Raw genomic sequence first — 13,097 nt, forward strand, 5'->3', positions numbered from 1 at the left:
AAAAAGAAACTGAAGACAGCTTACATCAACAACCTGACAGCACAGCTAAAAGCCTTAGAACAAAAGGAAGCAGATATACCCAAGAAGAGTATATGGCAGGAAATAATCAAAATTGGGGCAGAAATAGACCAAATAGAAACAAAAAGAACCATTGAAAAAATCAACAAAACTAAGAGTTGGTACTTTGAGAAAATCAACAAGATTGATAAACCCCTAGCCAGACAAACTAGATGGCAAAGAGAGAGTATACAAATTAACAAAATCAGAAAGGAAAGTGGACACATAACAACTGAAACTGAGGAAATTCAAGAAATCATCAGATACTACTACAAAAACTTATACTACACAAAATTGGGAAATCTGGAGGAAATGGAAGAATTCCTAGACAGATACAAGATCCAAAAAGTTAAACCAGGACCAAATAAACCATCTAAATAACCCTATAACACCTAAAGAAATAGAAGAAGTCATCAAAAGCGTAACAACCGAAAAATGCCCAGGTCCAGACGGGTTCAGTGCAGAATTTTATCAGACATTTATTGCGGATATAACACCAATACTCTTCGAACTATTCCAAAAGATTCATTTTTTGAGACTACAATAACCCTCGTACCTAAACCACACAAAGACCCTACAAGGTAAGAGAACTTCAGACCAATCTCACGTATGAACATTGACGCAAAAATACTCCACAAAATCATTGCAAACCGAATCCAAGAACACATCAAAATGATATTTATCATGACCAAGTAGGCTTCATCCCTTGGATGCAGGGATGGTTTAATATAAGGAAATCCATCAATGTAATCCAACATATAAACAAACTCAAAGAACAAAATCACATGATCATCTCACTAGATGCTGAGAAAAAAAATTGACAAAATTCAACACGACTTCATGTTAAAAGTCCTGGAAAGAACAGGAATCCAAGGTCCATACTTAAACATAATAAAAGCAATATACAGCAAACAAACAGCCAACATCAAAATTAATGGTGGGAAACTTGAAATAATGCCACTAAAATCAGGGAATAGACAAGGCTTCCTATTCTCCCCCTACATATTCAACTTAGTACAGGAAGTCCTGGGTGGAGCAATTAAACAGGAACAGGAGATCAAGGTGATACAAATCGAAAAGAAAGAGATAAAAACATCACTCTTTGCTGATGACATGATAGTGTACTTAAGTGACCCTAAAAATTCCACCAGAGAACAAGTTCAGCAATGTGGCTGGATACAAAATCAACACACACAAATCAGTAGCATTCCTATACTCAAAGGACAAACATGTGGAGAAAGAAATTAGGGAAAAGGTACCTTTCACAATTGTCACAAAACTATGAAATACCTTGGTGTGACTCTAACTAAGCAAATGAAGAACCTATACAACACGAACTTCAAACCACTAAAGAAGGAAATTGAGGAGGATCTCAGTAAATGGAAAGATCTCCCATGCTAATGGATTGAAAGATCAACATTTTAAAAATGGCCATCTTACCAAAAGCAATCTACAGATTCAATGCAATCCCCATCAAAATTCCAACACAATTCTTCATGGAATTGGAAAGATCAATGTTCAATTTCATATGGAACAACAAAAGACCTAGAATAGCGAAATCCATCCTCAACAACAAGAAAATATCTGCGGAAATCAGTATCCCTGACCTCAAGCAATATTATAAGGCAATTGTGCTGAAAACTGCATGGTACTGGTACAGAAATAGGCATGTGGATCAATGGAATAGAATAGATGATCCAGAAATGAGCCCTCATGCATATGGTCACCTGAATTTTTATAAAAAGCCGTAAACATTCATTGGAAAAAGGACTGCGTATTCAACAAATGTTGCTGGTCCAACTGGCACTCAACATGCAAAAGAATGAAAATAGACCCTTTCTTATCTCCTTGTACAAAGCTCAAGTGTAAGTGGATCAAAGATCTTCACTTTAAACCAGATACACTGAAACTATTAGATGAGAAAGTAGGAAAAACTTTAGAACATATAGGCACAGGAGAAAATTTTCTGAACAAAACACCAATGGCTCAAGCTCTAAGGTCAAAGATTAACAAATGGGACTTAATGAGACTGCAAAGTTTTTGTAAGGCTAAGACATTGTCAAGAAAACAAAACGGCAGCCAACAGAATGGGAAAATATTTTTACCAACTTCATATCAGATAGAGGCCTAATATCTAAGTTATTCAATGAACTCAAAAGGCTAGACACCAGAGAATCAAATAACCCTATTTAAAAAAGTGGGACAGAGCTAAACAAAACGTTCTCAGTTGAGGAATATCGAATGGCTGAGAAATATCTGAGGAAGTGCTCAACATCCTTAGCCATCAGGGAAATGCAAATCAAAACAACCTTGAGATTCCATCTCACACCAGTCAGATTGGCCAAGATTCAAAACTCAGATGACAACAAATGCTGGCAAGGTTGCAGAGAAAGAGAAACCCTTCTCCACTGTTGGTGGTGTTGCAAACTAATACAACCACTCTGGAAATCAGTCTGGCTATACCTCAGAATATTGGACATAATAATACCTGAAGACCCAGCTATCCGACTTCTTGGCATATATCCCAACGACGCTCCAATATACACAAAGATACATGCACCACAATGTTCATAGCAGCTGTATTTATAATAGCCAGAATCTGGAAAGAACCCAGATGTCCCTCAGAAGATGAATGGATACAAAAATTGTCGTACATTTACACAGTGGAATACTACTCAGCCACCAGAAACAATGACTTGACCAAATTCTTAAGAAAATTGCTGCATCTAGAGAATATCATCCTGAGTGCGATAACCCAGTCACAAAAGAACAGACATAATATGCAGTCACTGATAGTGGGATTCTAGCCCCAGAGGCCTGCACTGCCTCAAAAACAACTCACAGACTGTATGAAGTCCAAGAAATAAAGAAAACAAAACAAAACAAAACAAAACAAAAAATCATTACACAGCAAGAAAACTTTGACTATTTCCATGTTACATTTTGTTTTACATGTACTTTATGCTCATTCTAACTATTAAGTTTTCAACGCATACCATCAAACCTTTAAAAAAATCAAATACTGGCTATAAAATATATTCATACAGTTTTATGTAAAAATTATTTTAAAACCTGAAAAAAGTACTGACAAAAATGTATTGTATAATTTTATGCAAAAAATGTGTAAAATCTGTACATTTTTCTTTGTTTTGTAAAATAAAGTTGTAAAAAAATGTGTATACTCTCTCTTTGCCTTTTAGTTAGTCTGGCTAGGGGTATATCAATCTTGTTGATTTTCTCAAAGAACCAGCTCTTGGTTTTGTTGATTTTTTGATGGTTCTTTTTGTTTCTATTTGGTCTATTTCTGCCCTAAATTTGATTATTTCTTTTTTTCTACTCCTCTTAGGTATATATGTTTCCTTTTGTTTTAGAGCCTTTAGCTGCGCTGTCAAGTTGCTGATGTATGCTCTCTCTAGTTTCTTTTTGGAAACTCTCAGAGCTAGGATTTATCCTCTTAGTACTGCTTTCATTGCATCTCATAGATTTGGGTATGTTGTGTTTTCATTTTCATTAAATTCTAGAAAATCCTTAATTTTTTTCTTTATTTCTTCTTGGACCCTGCTATCGTTTATCAGAGTGTTGCTTAGTTTCCATGTTTATGTGGGCTTTTTGTTGTCTTTGTTGTTGTTAAAAACCAGCCTTAGACCATGGTGATCTGAGAGGATGCATGGGAGTATTTCAATTATCTTATATCGATTGATGATCATTCTGTGTCCAATTATGTGGTCAATTTTCGAGAAGGTGCCATGGGGTGCTGAGAAGAAGGTGTATTCTTTTACTTTAGAATGATATGTTCTGTAGATATCTATTAAATCCAGTTGGTTCATTGTCTCTGCTAGTTTTATAGTGTCCTTGTTCAGTTTCTGCCTCCATGATCTATCCATTTTTGAGAGTGGGATATTAAAGTCTCCTACTATTATTGTGTGTGGTGTTTTGTGAGTATTATGTGTCAGGTGGAATTTCTTTTCTGGTTCAACCTATTTGGAGTTCTGAAGGCTTCTTTTATTCTCGTGGTCATCTGATTCTTAAGGGTAGGGAAGATTTCTTCTACAATTTTGTTGAAGATATTTACTGTGCCCCTTAGCTGATATTCTTCTCCCTCTTCTATTCCTTTTATCCTTAGGTTTTGTGTTCTCATTGAGTCCTGGATCTCCTGGACATTTTGGGTTAGGAGGTTTTTAGTTTTTGCATCTTCTCTGACAGTTTTGGCTGTTTTCAATGTTGTCTTCAGTCCCCGAGATCCTCTCTTCCATCTCTTGTAGTGTATTGAAAATGCTTGCATCTGTGACTCCTGATTTCTTTTTCAGGCGTTCCTCCTCTAGGGTTATCTCTTTTAGTATTTTCTTTATTGTGTCAATTTCCATTTTAAATTCCTCCTTCCATTCTTTTATCTCTTTGTTTCTGTTTTCCTCTAGTTCTTTGAGTTTTTTGAGTGTTTTTCTTGTTTCCTCTTTAAAAGCTTCTGATTCTTTTTGCTTTTCCTCCCGCTCTTGTTTAAGGATCTCTATCATCATCTTGAGATATGATTTTAGGTCTGAGTTTTTTTTTTTTTTTTTTTTTTTTTTTTTTTTTTTTTTTTTTTTTTTTTTTTTTTTTCTGTACTGTTTGGCATTCCGCTGTTTGCTGTGATGGGAGTTCTGGGTACTAGTGTTGCCAGGTTGTCTTGGTTTCCTTGGGATATTATCTTTAGCTTTCCTCTTGCCACCATTTGTCAGTGATATGTTCTTGCCTTTCCCTTGTACCTGACCTGTGTCCCTGGATCTCTGCTGGTCCAGGTGGCAGATGGTCCTAGCCCTGTTCTGTGCCCCAGAGCTGCTTGGTGGGAACAGAGGTCCCAATGCTGGGTTCCTGGTCCCTGGATCAGTAAAGGCAGGGGTGTGCTTTCCGTGAACACTCAGCAGAGATCTCTCTGCAACCTGGCTACTCGGATCTCCTTCTCACCAGGCCTTTAACTCTGGGATCTCCTGGTCCAAGTGGCAGATGGACTGAGCCCTGTTCTGTGCTCCAATGTCGCCGGGTAGGAGCAGTGGTCCCAGTGCCAGTTTTCTAATTTCTTGATAAGACAGGGCAGGGGTGCACTTTCTGTGCACACTCAGCAGAGATCTCTCTTCTCTCTGGCTACTTGTATCCCCTTCTCACCAGGCCTTTACCTTTGGTAACTCGCAATGTAGAATTTCATCTGGAATAACAAAAGACCTCGAATATCAAAATGCATCCTTAACAACAAAAAACATCTTCGGAAATTGTAGGAAGCCATTGGCGCCAATAGATGGCACCAGCTTCCCGCCCATTGTTCAGCCTACAAAAACCTTTCCCCTCATGTTGCTTGGCAACCACATAAGTCACAGCCCAATCTCGGGGCATGTGATTGAGCTACTGGAGAATGCACCAATCAGGTAGCAACACAAGTTTCTTAGGCAGTTGTAAGCAGTGCATTTCTCTCCCATGTGGAGAGGGAGATAGTGGAGAGATTGCCAGAGACACCACGTGGAGAGATGGCAGAGAGATACCACGTGGAGAGAGACCCGATAGGAGAGATTGCGGGAGATGCCACATGGAGAGAGACTTGGTAAAAGAGATTGCGGAGAGATCCCACATGGAGAGAGACTGGGCAGAGAGATCGCACGTGGAAGACTGCACGCGAGAGGTCGCCTATACAGTAGACCCCGGTAGGGAGTCCCCAGCTCAGAGAGAAGTTTCCTGCTCAAGAAGTCCCCTGCTCAGAGTGCTGTACAATAAAGGTTGTCCGCAGAAGTATCTTGTTTGTTGCATGCCTGTTCCTATCGGCGGGAAGAGTGGGCATGTGACAGGAAATCACTATCCCTGACCTCAAGTTATTCTACAATATAATTGTTCTAAAAACTGCATGATACTACTACAGAGATAGGCATGTGGATCAATGGAATAGAATACAAGATCCAGAAATGAGCCCTCACATATATGATCACCTGATTTTTGACAAGGGAGCTGTAAACATTCAATTGAAAAGGACAGCCTATTCAACAAATGGTGTTGGTCCATCTTGTATTCAGTGTGCAGCAGAATGGAAATAGACCCTTTCTTATCACCTTGTACAAAGCTCACGTGCAAGTGGATCAAAGATCTCCACATTAAACCAGGTACACTGAAACTATTAAATGAGAAATTAGGAAAATCCTTAGAACACATAGGCACAGGAGAAAATTTCTTGATCAGAACAACAATGGCGGGTGCTCCAAGGTCAAACATTGACTAATGGGACTTTATGACATTGCATAGTTTCTGTAAGGCTAAGGGCACTATCAAGAAAATAAAAGGCTACCAACAGAATGGGAAAAGATCTTTTCCAACCTGACATCATATAGAGGCCTAAAATCCAAGGTATACAAAGAACTCAAGAAACTAGACACCAGAGAATCAAACAACCCTATTAAAAAGTGGGGTACAGAGCTGAACAAAAACAAATATCAAATGGCTGAGAAGCATCTAAGGAAGTGCTACACATCATTAGCCATCAGTGAAATGCATATCAAAACAACCCTGAGATTCCACCTCACACCAGTCAGATTGGCAGAGAACAAAAATTCAGTTGACCGCCTATGCTGGCAAAGATGTGGAGAAAGAAGAACACTTCTCCGTTGTTGGTTGGGTTGTAAACTGGTACAAACACTCTGGAGATCATTCTGGTAATTCCTCAGAAAATTGGACATAATACTACTTGAAGACCCATTTATTCTACTACTGGGCATATACCCCAGAGATGCTCTAACATACAACAAATACACATGCACCACAATGTTTATAGCAGCTCTATTTATATAGCCAGAACCTGGAAAGAGCCCAGATGTCCATCAGTCAATGAATGGATACAAAAATTGTGGTACATTTTCACAAATGTGTACTACTCAGCTATTATAAACAATTACTTTACGAAATTCTTAAGAAAATGGATTCATCTAGAGAATATCATCCTGAGTGAGATAACCCAGTCACAAAAGAACAGACATAATATGCATTCCCTGATACTAACCCCAGAAATCTCTGAACACCCCAGAGACAACTCACTGACTATATGAAGTTCAAGAAAAGAAAAAAAAAAAAAAAAAAAAAAAGACACCTGAATGATATTATAAGTTTCATTATGTATCCATTCCTCTGTAGTAGGACATCTGGGTTCTTTCCAGCTATTGCTGATACAGTTAAGTGCTTACTTGCCTAATATGGTTACCTCCTCAGAGGCTTGGCCAGAGTGATACTGATACAGAAGAGGGTACTTGTAGCTAACCATCCAACTGAACATGGGGACCCCAATGAAAGAGCTAGAAAAAGGATTGAAGGAAGTGAAAGGGTTTGCAACTCCAAGGGAAGAACAACATTATCAACCAACCAATCCCTCCACCGCTCCCAGGGACTCAATCATCAATCAAGGAGTATATGTGGAGAGACCCATGGCTCCAGTTGCATATGTAGCAGAGGATTGTCTTGTGTGGCATCAATGAAAGGAGAAGCCTTTAGTCCAGTGAAGTCTCTTTTTCCCAAGGAACCCCAAGGCAATGATGTCGGTGAGTGTGGTTGGGAGAGGGAGCACCTCCATGGAAGCAAGAGAGAGGGAGAAAGGGAGTGGCGGAAAATAAAATAACATTTGAAATGTAAATACAAATAAATTATGAGGTTAGAAACTTCAAATATGAACACAAACACACACACACAAACGTACACACTCATACACACAAATACAACTGGATTATAAAGAGGATAGTAGATAATATGAAATTGTAATACTATTAGTAAAATAAATGAATAGTGAAAAATATCACTGCTCTAACAAATATGTTTAGCTATCATTCAATGTCTTAGTATGGAATCCTTTGAGTTCCAATATTAAAATGTGTCACATTATCTCCTTTTATTTATATTATTGCTTACATTATTTTTATACAGCATATATTTGATCATATTTTCTCTTCATATAAACACTCCTATGTCATCCCAAACTCCCTAATCAGCTTCATGGTCTCACTCAACAAGAGAAATAAAAAATAATCAAACAAATATTAAATAATATGAAAATTGTCAAAAAATCTCCCGAAACAGATTTCCTCATTTTGTAATATTTTTAAATTTTTATTACTTTATTTATTTACATTCTCATCATCTTGGCTCTCAAAACTCTTAATCTTTCTTGACTGTCAGAAGGTGACAATCTGAATTCAATATCAATACTACAAGTTCTCTTCAAAGTGCACTTAAAATCATAAAATATATAAAAACAACAGAGCAATTTCAAATGTCATACCTTTTTTGATGGGTCAATTCTAGTAAAGTTACCATTAAATTTCAATATATGTGATAAAGAAAATATGTCCACAGCACTCTTCTCATGTGATTGTATGACTAAAACAAATTATGTTTAATGCTTTTTGTTTTCAATGTGTATTTGTAGTCATAAATTTGTATATTAATATGTAAAATTCACTCCCTCACACAGTTTCTAAGCCAATTCCTCTCCCTCTTCCCCATGAGAAGGTGCTACCCCCTCTTTCCTGTCCTCCTCTTTCCCTGGGGCCTCAAGTCTCTTAAGGATTATAAATATCTTCTGCTACTGAAATCTGACCAGGGTAACATGTGCTATATTTATGCCAGGGACTTTGAACTGACCCATGTGTGATCCAAGTTCATGGTTTACTCTGGGAACTCTCTGGGGACTGGGTAAGTTGAGACTGATGGTCTTCCTATAGGGTCACTCCCACCTTCAGGTTCTTCAATCCTTTCCCTAATTAATTATAGGGGTCCCCATCTTCAGTTCAATTGTTGGATGTAGCATCTGTTTCTGTCTCATTCAACTGATAGTAGAGCTTCTCAGGGGACAGACATGCCAGGCTCATGTCTGTAAGCAAATCTTAGCATCAGTAATTGTGTCAGGCCTTGGTGACTTTTCATGAGATAGACCGCCAATGAGACAGGTTATTAGACCACATTTCCTTGAGTCTCTTTTCTATTTTTGTCCCTGCAGTTCTTTTAGACAGGAACAGTTCTGGTTCAGAACATTTGACTGTTGATTAGTTATTCGATCACTCCATTTGAGATTTTTAGACTTTATATTCTGGAGGTGTGCACTTTGAGTTCCCTTTCTCCACTGTTGGACATTTCATCTAAGATCCCTCGTTTCAGATCTTCTCTCCTGCCCACACCCTTATATCTGATTATGTTTCCCTTTTTCCCTTCCCTTCCTCTTCCTCCCATGATTATATTCTTTCCTTTTCTAAGTGAAATTGGGACATCCTCCCTTGGGCCTTTTTTCTTGTTGCACATATAGTCTATGGGTTGAGTCCTAGGTATTCTGTATTTTTTGCTAATATCCACTAATCAGTGAGTACATATCATGCATGTCCTTTTAGTTCTGAGTCACCTCACTCTGGATGATATTTTCTAGGTCCTTCCTTTTCCCTTCAAAGTTCATGATTTCCTTATCATTAATAGTTGAATAGCATTCCATTGTGTGAATGCACCATATGTTCTGTATCCATTCTTCAGTTGAGGGACACCTGGGTTGTTTCTAGACTCTGGCTATTACAATTAAAAATGTTGAGAACATAGTGGAACACATGCCCCTGTGACAGGGTGGGGCATCTTTTGGATATATGCACAAGTGTAGTATACCTGGGTCTTCAGGTAGAACTACTTTTAATTTTCTGGCAAACCACCAAATTGGCTTTCAGCGTAGTTTTATCAGCTTGTAACCCCAACAGCAATGGAGAGGTCTTCCTCTTTCTTCATATCCTCACCAGAATGTGCTGTGAGTTGAGTTTTTGGTCTAAGTCATTCTGATTGGATTAAGGTAGAATCTCAGGGTCATTTCCATTTTCTGATGAATAAGAGCTTCAGACATTTCTTTGGGTGTTTATCAGCTACTAGAGATTCTTCTGGTGTGCATTCTTCATTTAGTTGTATGGAAGGCCATGGATCATGAGAAGAAGCCTGGTAAGACTGAGCTATATATGCTGGAATCCCTAGAGACCCTGAAAGAATAAGAGTAGTTTTGCCTTTTTATGGAACGAAGCCCCTGTCACACACTGTGTCCTCCACAATCAACATGTAACCATCAGTCACATAATAAAAATAAAGTTCTGTTCCCAAAAAATTTATCCCTGCAAAAGGTATTCATGTTCAGGCTCATTCTGAGTTATGTGGTATGGTTTTATGCATCAACTTTCTGCCATGACAATAGAAAACTGTTTGCAAACAAGATCTACCTCTTTCCATCAAGATACACAGTGGGGAGTCATTTCCTAGTCTATTTTAGAAGTCCTCTATGTACTCCCATACACAATTCTACCAAACCTGCTGCCATCAATCCAAGGACTTTCACCTTTGGAATAGCTGGAATACCTCCACCCTATACCACCAGGCCTGGGTAAAATGCAGCCTATAAGACAGACTCCTTTCTCATTTTTTCTGAGACATTCAAGAGCATGTGGATGTTCAAGAGCCTTATAACTCTACAGCCCAAACCTTATCTCAGTCCCAGGCACTCCCAAAACAGCTCTGGCTCTCCTATGCCTCACATTGTTCTTTGCTACTCCCGTAGTAGTGCCTTGGTGCTTCTCTATGGCCCAGCACCTACCCTTTCCTCTTCATTGGATAAATTCAGTCAAACGTTTCACTTCCCCAAGTGGCCATGCAAAGTGGCAGGATAGACACAGGCCCACAACTCTATGGTTCTATACCCAATTTTTAATTGGAAAAATTGACTTTAGGAGGTTAATTTATTGAATTCTTTTTATATTTTGGTTATAAGACCTCTATCAGATGTAGAGTTCGTGATCTAATCTGTAGGTTGCGATTTATACAATTAGTGGTGTCTTTTGCCTTGCAGAAGATTTTAAGTATCCTGAGATCCCATTTATCAGTTGTTGATCTTAAAGCCTGAGCCATTGGAGTTCAGAAAATTTTCCTCTTGTGCCAATGAGTTTGAGACTCTTTCCCACTTTATCTTCTAATAAAGAGTTCTTCTTGAATTGGTCAAGTACTCCTGGGAATGAGGCCTGCCCTAAAGTGTGTTTGATATATACAGTGACACTATTTGAGCAAATAGCTTATCCATTTTCCAATTAGTTATCTATACCTTCTTGGTTTGGAGTAGGAACTGATATCTATTTTGTGCTGAAACCACATCTATCTTGAACTGGTGCAGGTATCAAACACTCTCATATAGCCTCTGTGATCAGTCCTATGCTTTCTGAAAGATGTTACCTTAGATTTATCTACCACCTCTGAAATTTATAATTCTTGCTCCTCCTTTCCTTAAAGATCTCTGACCTTGAGGGGATATTTTTCCAGAGTAAGTGTTCAACATTTTTTCACTCTCTGTTTTTTTTGAAGTTGTGGGTCTCTGCATTAGTTTCTATTTACTGCAAAATATATCTTCTCTAATAAAAGTTGAGCATGGCCTTCTCTATGAGTACTATAATAGGCTACCCTGAATCATTAAATTTCTATGTTCCTTTAGAAGAATAGAATTGATAGGTTTTCCTCATGGTCTATGGCCTACTAGTCTTAGGTTCATAGTTATTTTACCAGAGTCAAATATGAGTTCCACAATATGGAGTGTAGCTTACACCTAATTTTTTATGTAAAAAAATGGTTATTCTAGTAAAATATGGGCCATTATTGTACTTGCAGGGAAAGGGAGTTATACTCTGGAAGTAAAATTCATTCCCTAGTATACAGAGGTAACCTTTTAAGAGGTTCAGGATTTAAGCATTAAATTATTGTGAAGAAAAAGCTACACAATAAAGCAGCATCTAATTTTGTACCTTTTTAAATTAATTTCAATTGTTGTAATAACCACTTTTCAAGTAGGTAAGAAATGGTAACTCGGGTTAAATAATCATAAAGTAATTAAACCCTGAGACCTATGCCACTATATCATTCATAAATGAAAATAATCAGTATACATAAAAATAAATATGTTTAAAATTCGAATTTTTCTGTTGATAGGATGAGTTAGAAATCAAAGGATCTTGCTACTGAGCTTGACAATCTGTTTGATCCCTGAGATTCACACAGTAAAAGCAAATAATTGTCTCCAGAAATGACTTACATATTTGTGGAATTATTTCTGACATACATCTCTAGCATGTGCATGATTATACACACACACACACACACACACACACACACACACACACACAAGATACACACATAGAGAGTCAGAGTGCGAAGGGGAGGGAGAAAGGGAGGGAGGAAGGGAGAGAGAGAGGAGGAAGAGAGAGAGAGAGAGAGAGAGAGAGAGAGAGAGAGAGAGAGAGAGAGAGAGAGAGAGGATAAGTAGATAAATATCTATCTGAAGTAGAACATTCCAATCAGTGCTGAAAGCCATGAGACTGTGTTATATTTATCAAATAAAACAGTTACAGGAAGAGTGAACCATCAATGATCTGTCAGTTTTTACTAAAATTAAAAAAATTCCAAATAGGCACAGAACTTGTGTTAGAGAGTTGTGATTGTGATAAAGGGCTGGAAAGACTGCATAGTGTCTACAAGCACTGGTTGTTCTTACAGAGGATGAGCACACGCAAGCAGCTCACATCTGCGTGTAAGTGATCCCAGGCTTCCAATATTCTTACACAGATATATACTCAGGAAAAACACCAATGAGTTCAAAAATAGTAAATTATATATTAAAAATTAAAGTTTAAAAAAATCATGGAAATAGTCAAAGTTTTCTTGGTGTGTATAGATTAAATAAAATGATTTTTAAATACCAAAAAATTGCTACAAGGCTATCTCTTAGCTCTTAAGTTATTAATTATTTAAAGTCTAGGAGTACTCCACATGTACTTGATGTGTATTGTAACTAGTAAGATTTCAATGCATACCATAAAACCTTTAAAAAAAATCAAGTACTGACAAAAATATATTCATATAGTTTTATGCCAAAATGCCTTTAAAATATGTACATGTATGTATGTTTTTTAAAATAAAGTTGTGAGAAAAAAAGAAGAATCAGGATAAAAGATAATGATGGTGTAATAGAAATGTTGGAATGTCCCATGATA

Source organism: Micromys minutus (assembly GCF_963924665.1).
Source record: "Micromys minutus genome assembly, chromosome: 13".
NCBI classification, from domain to species: Eukaryota; Metazoa; Chordata; class Mammalia; order Rodentia; family Muridae; genus Micromys; species Micromys minutus.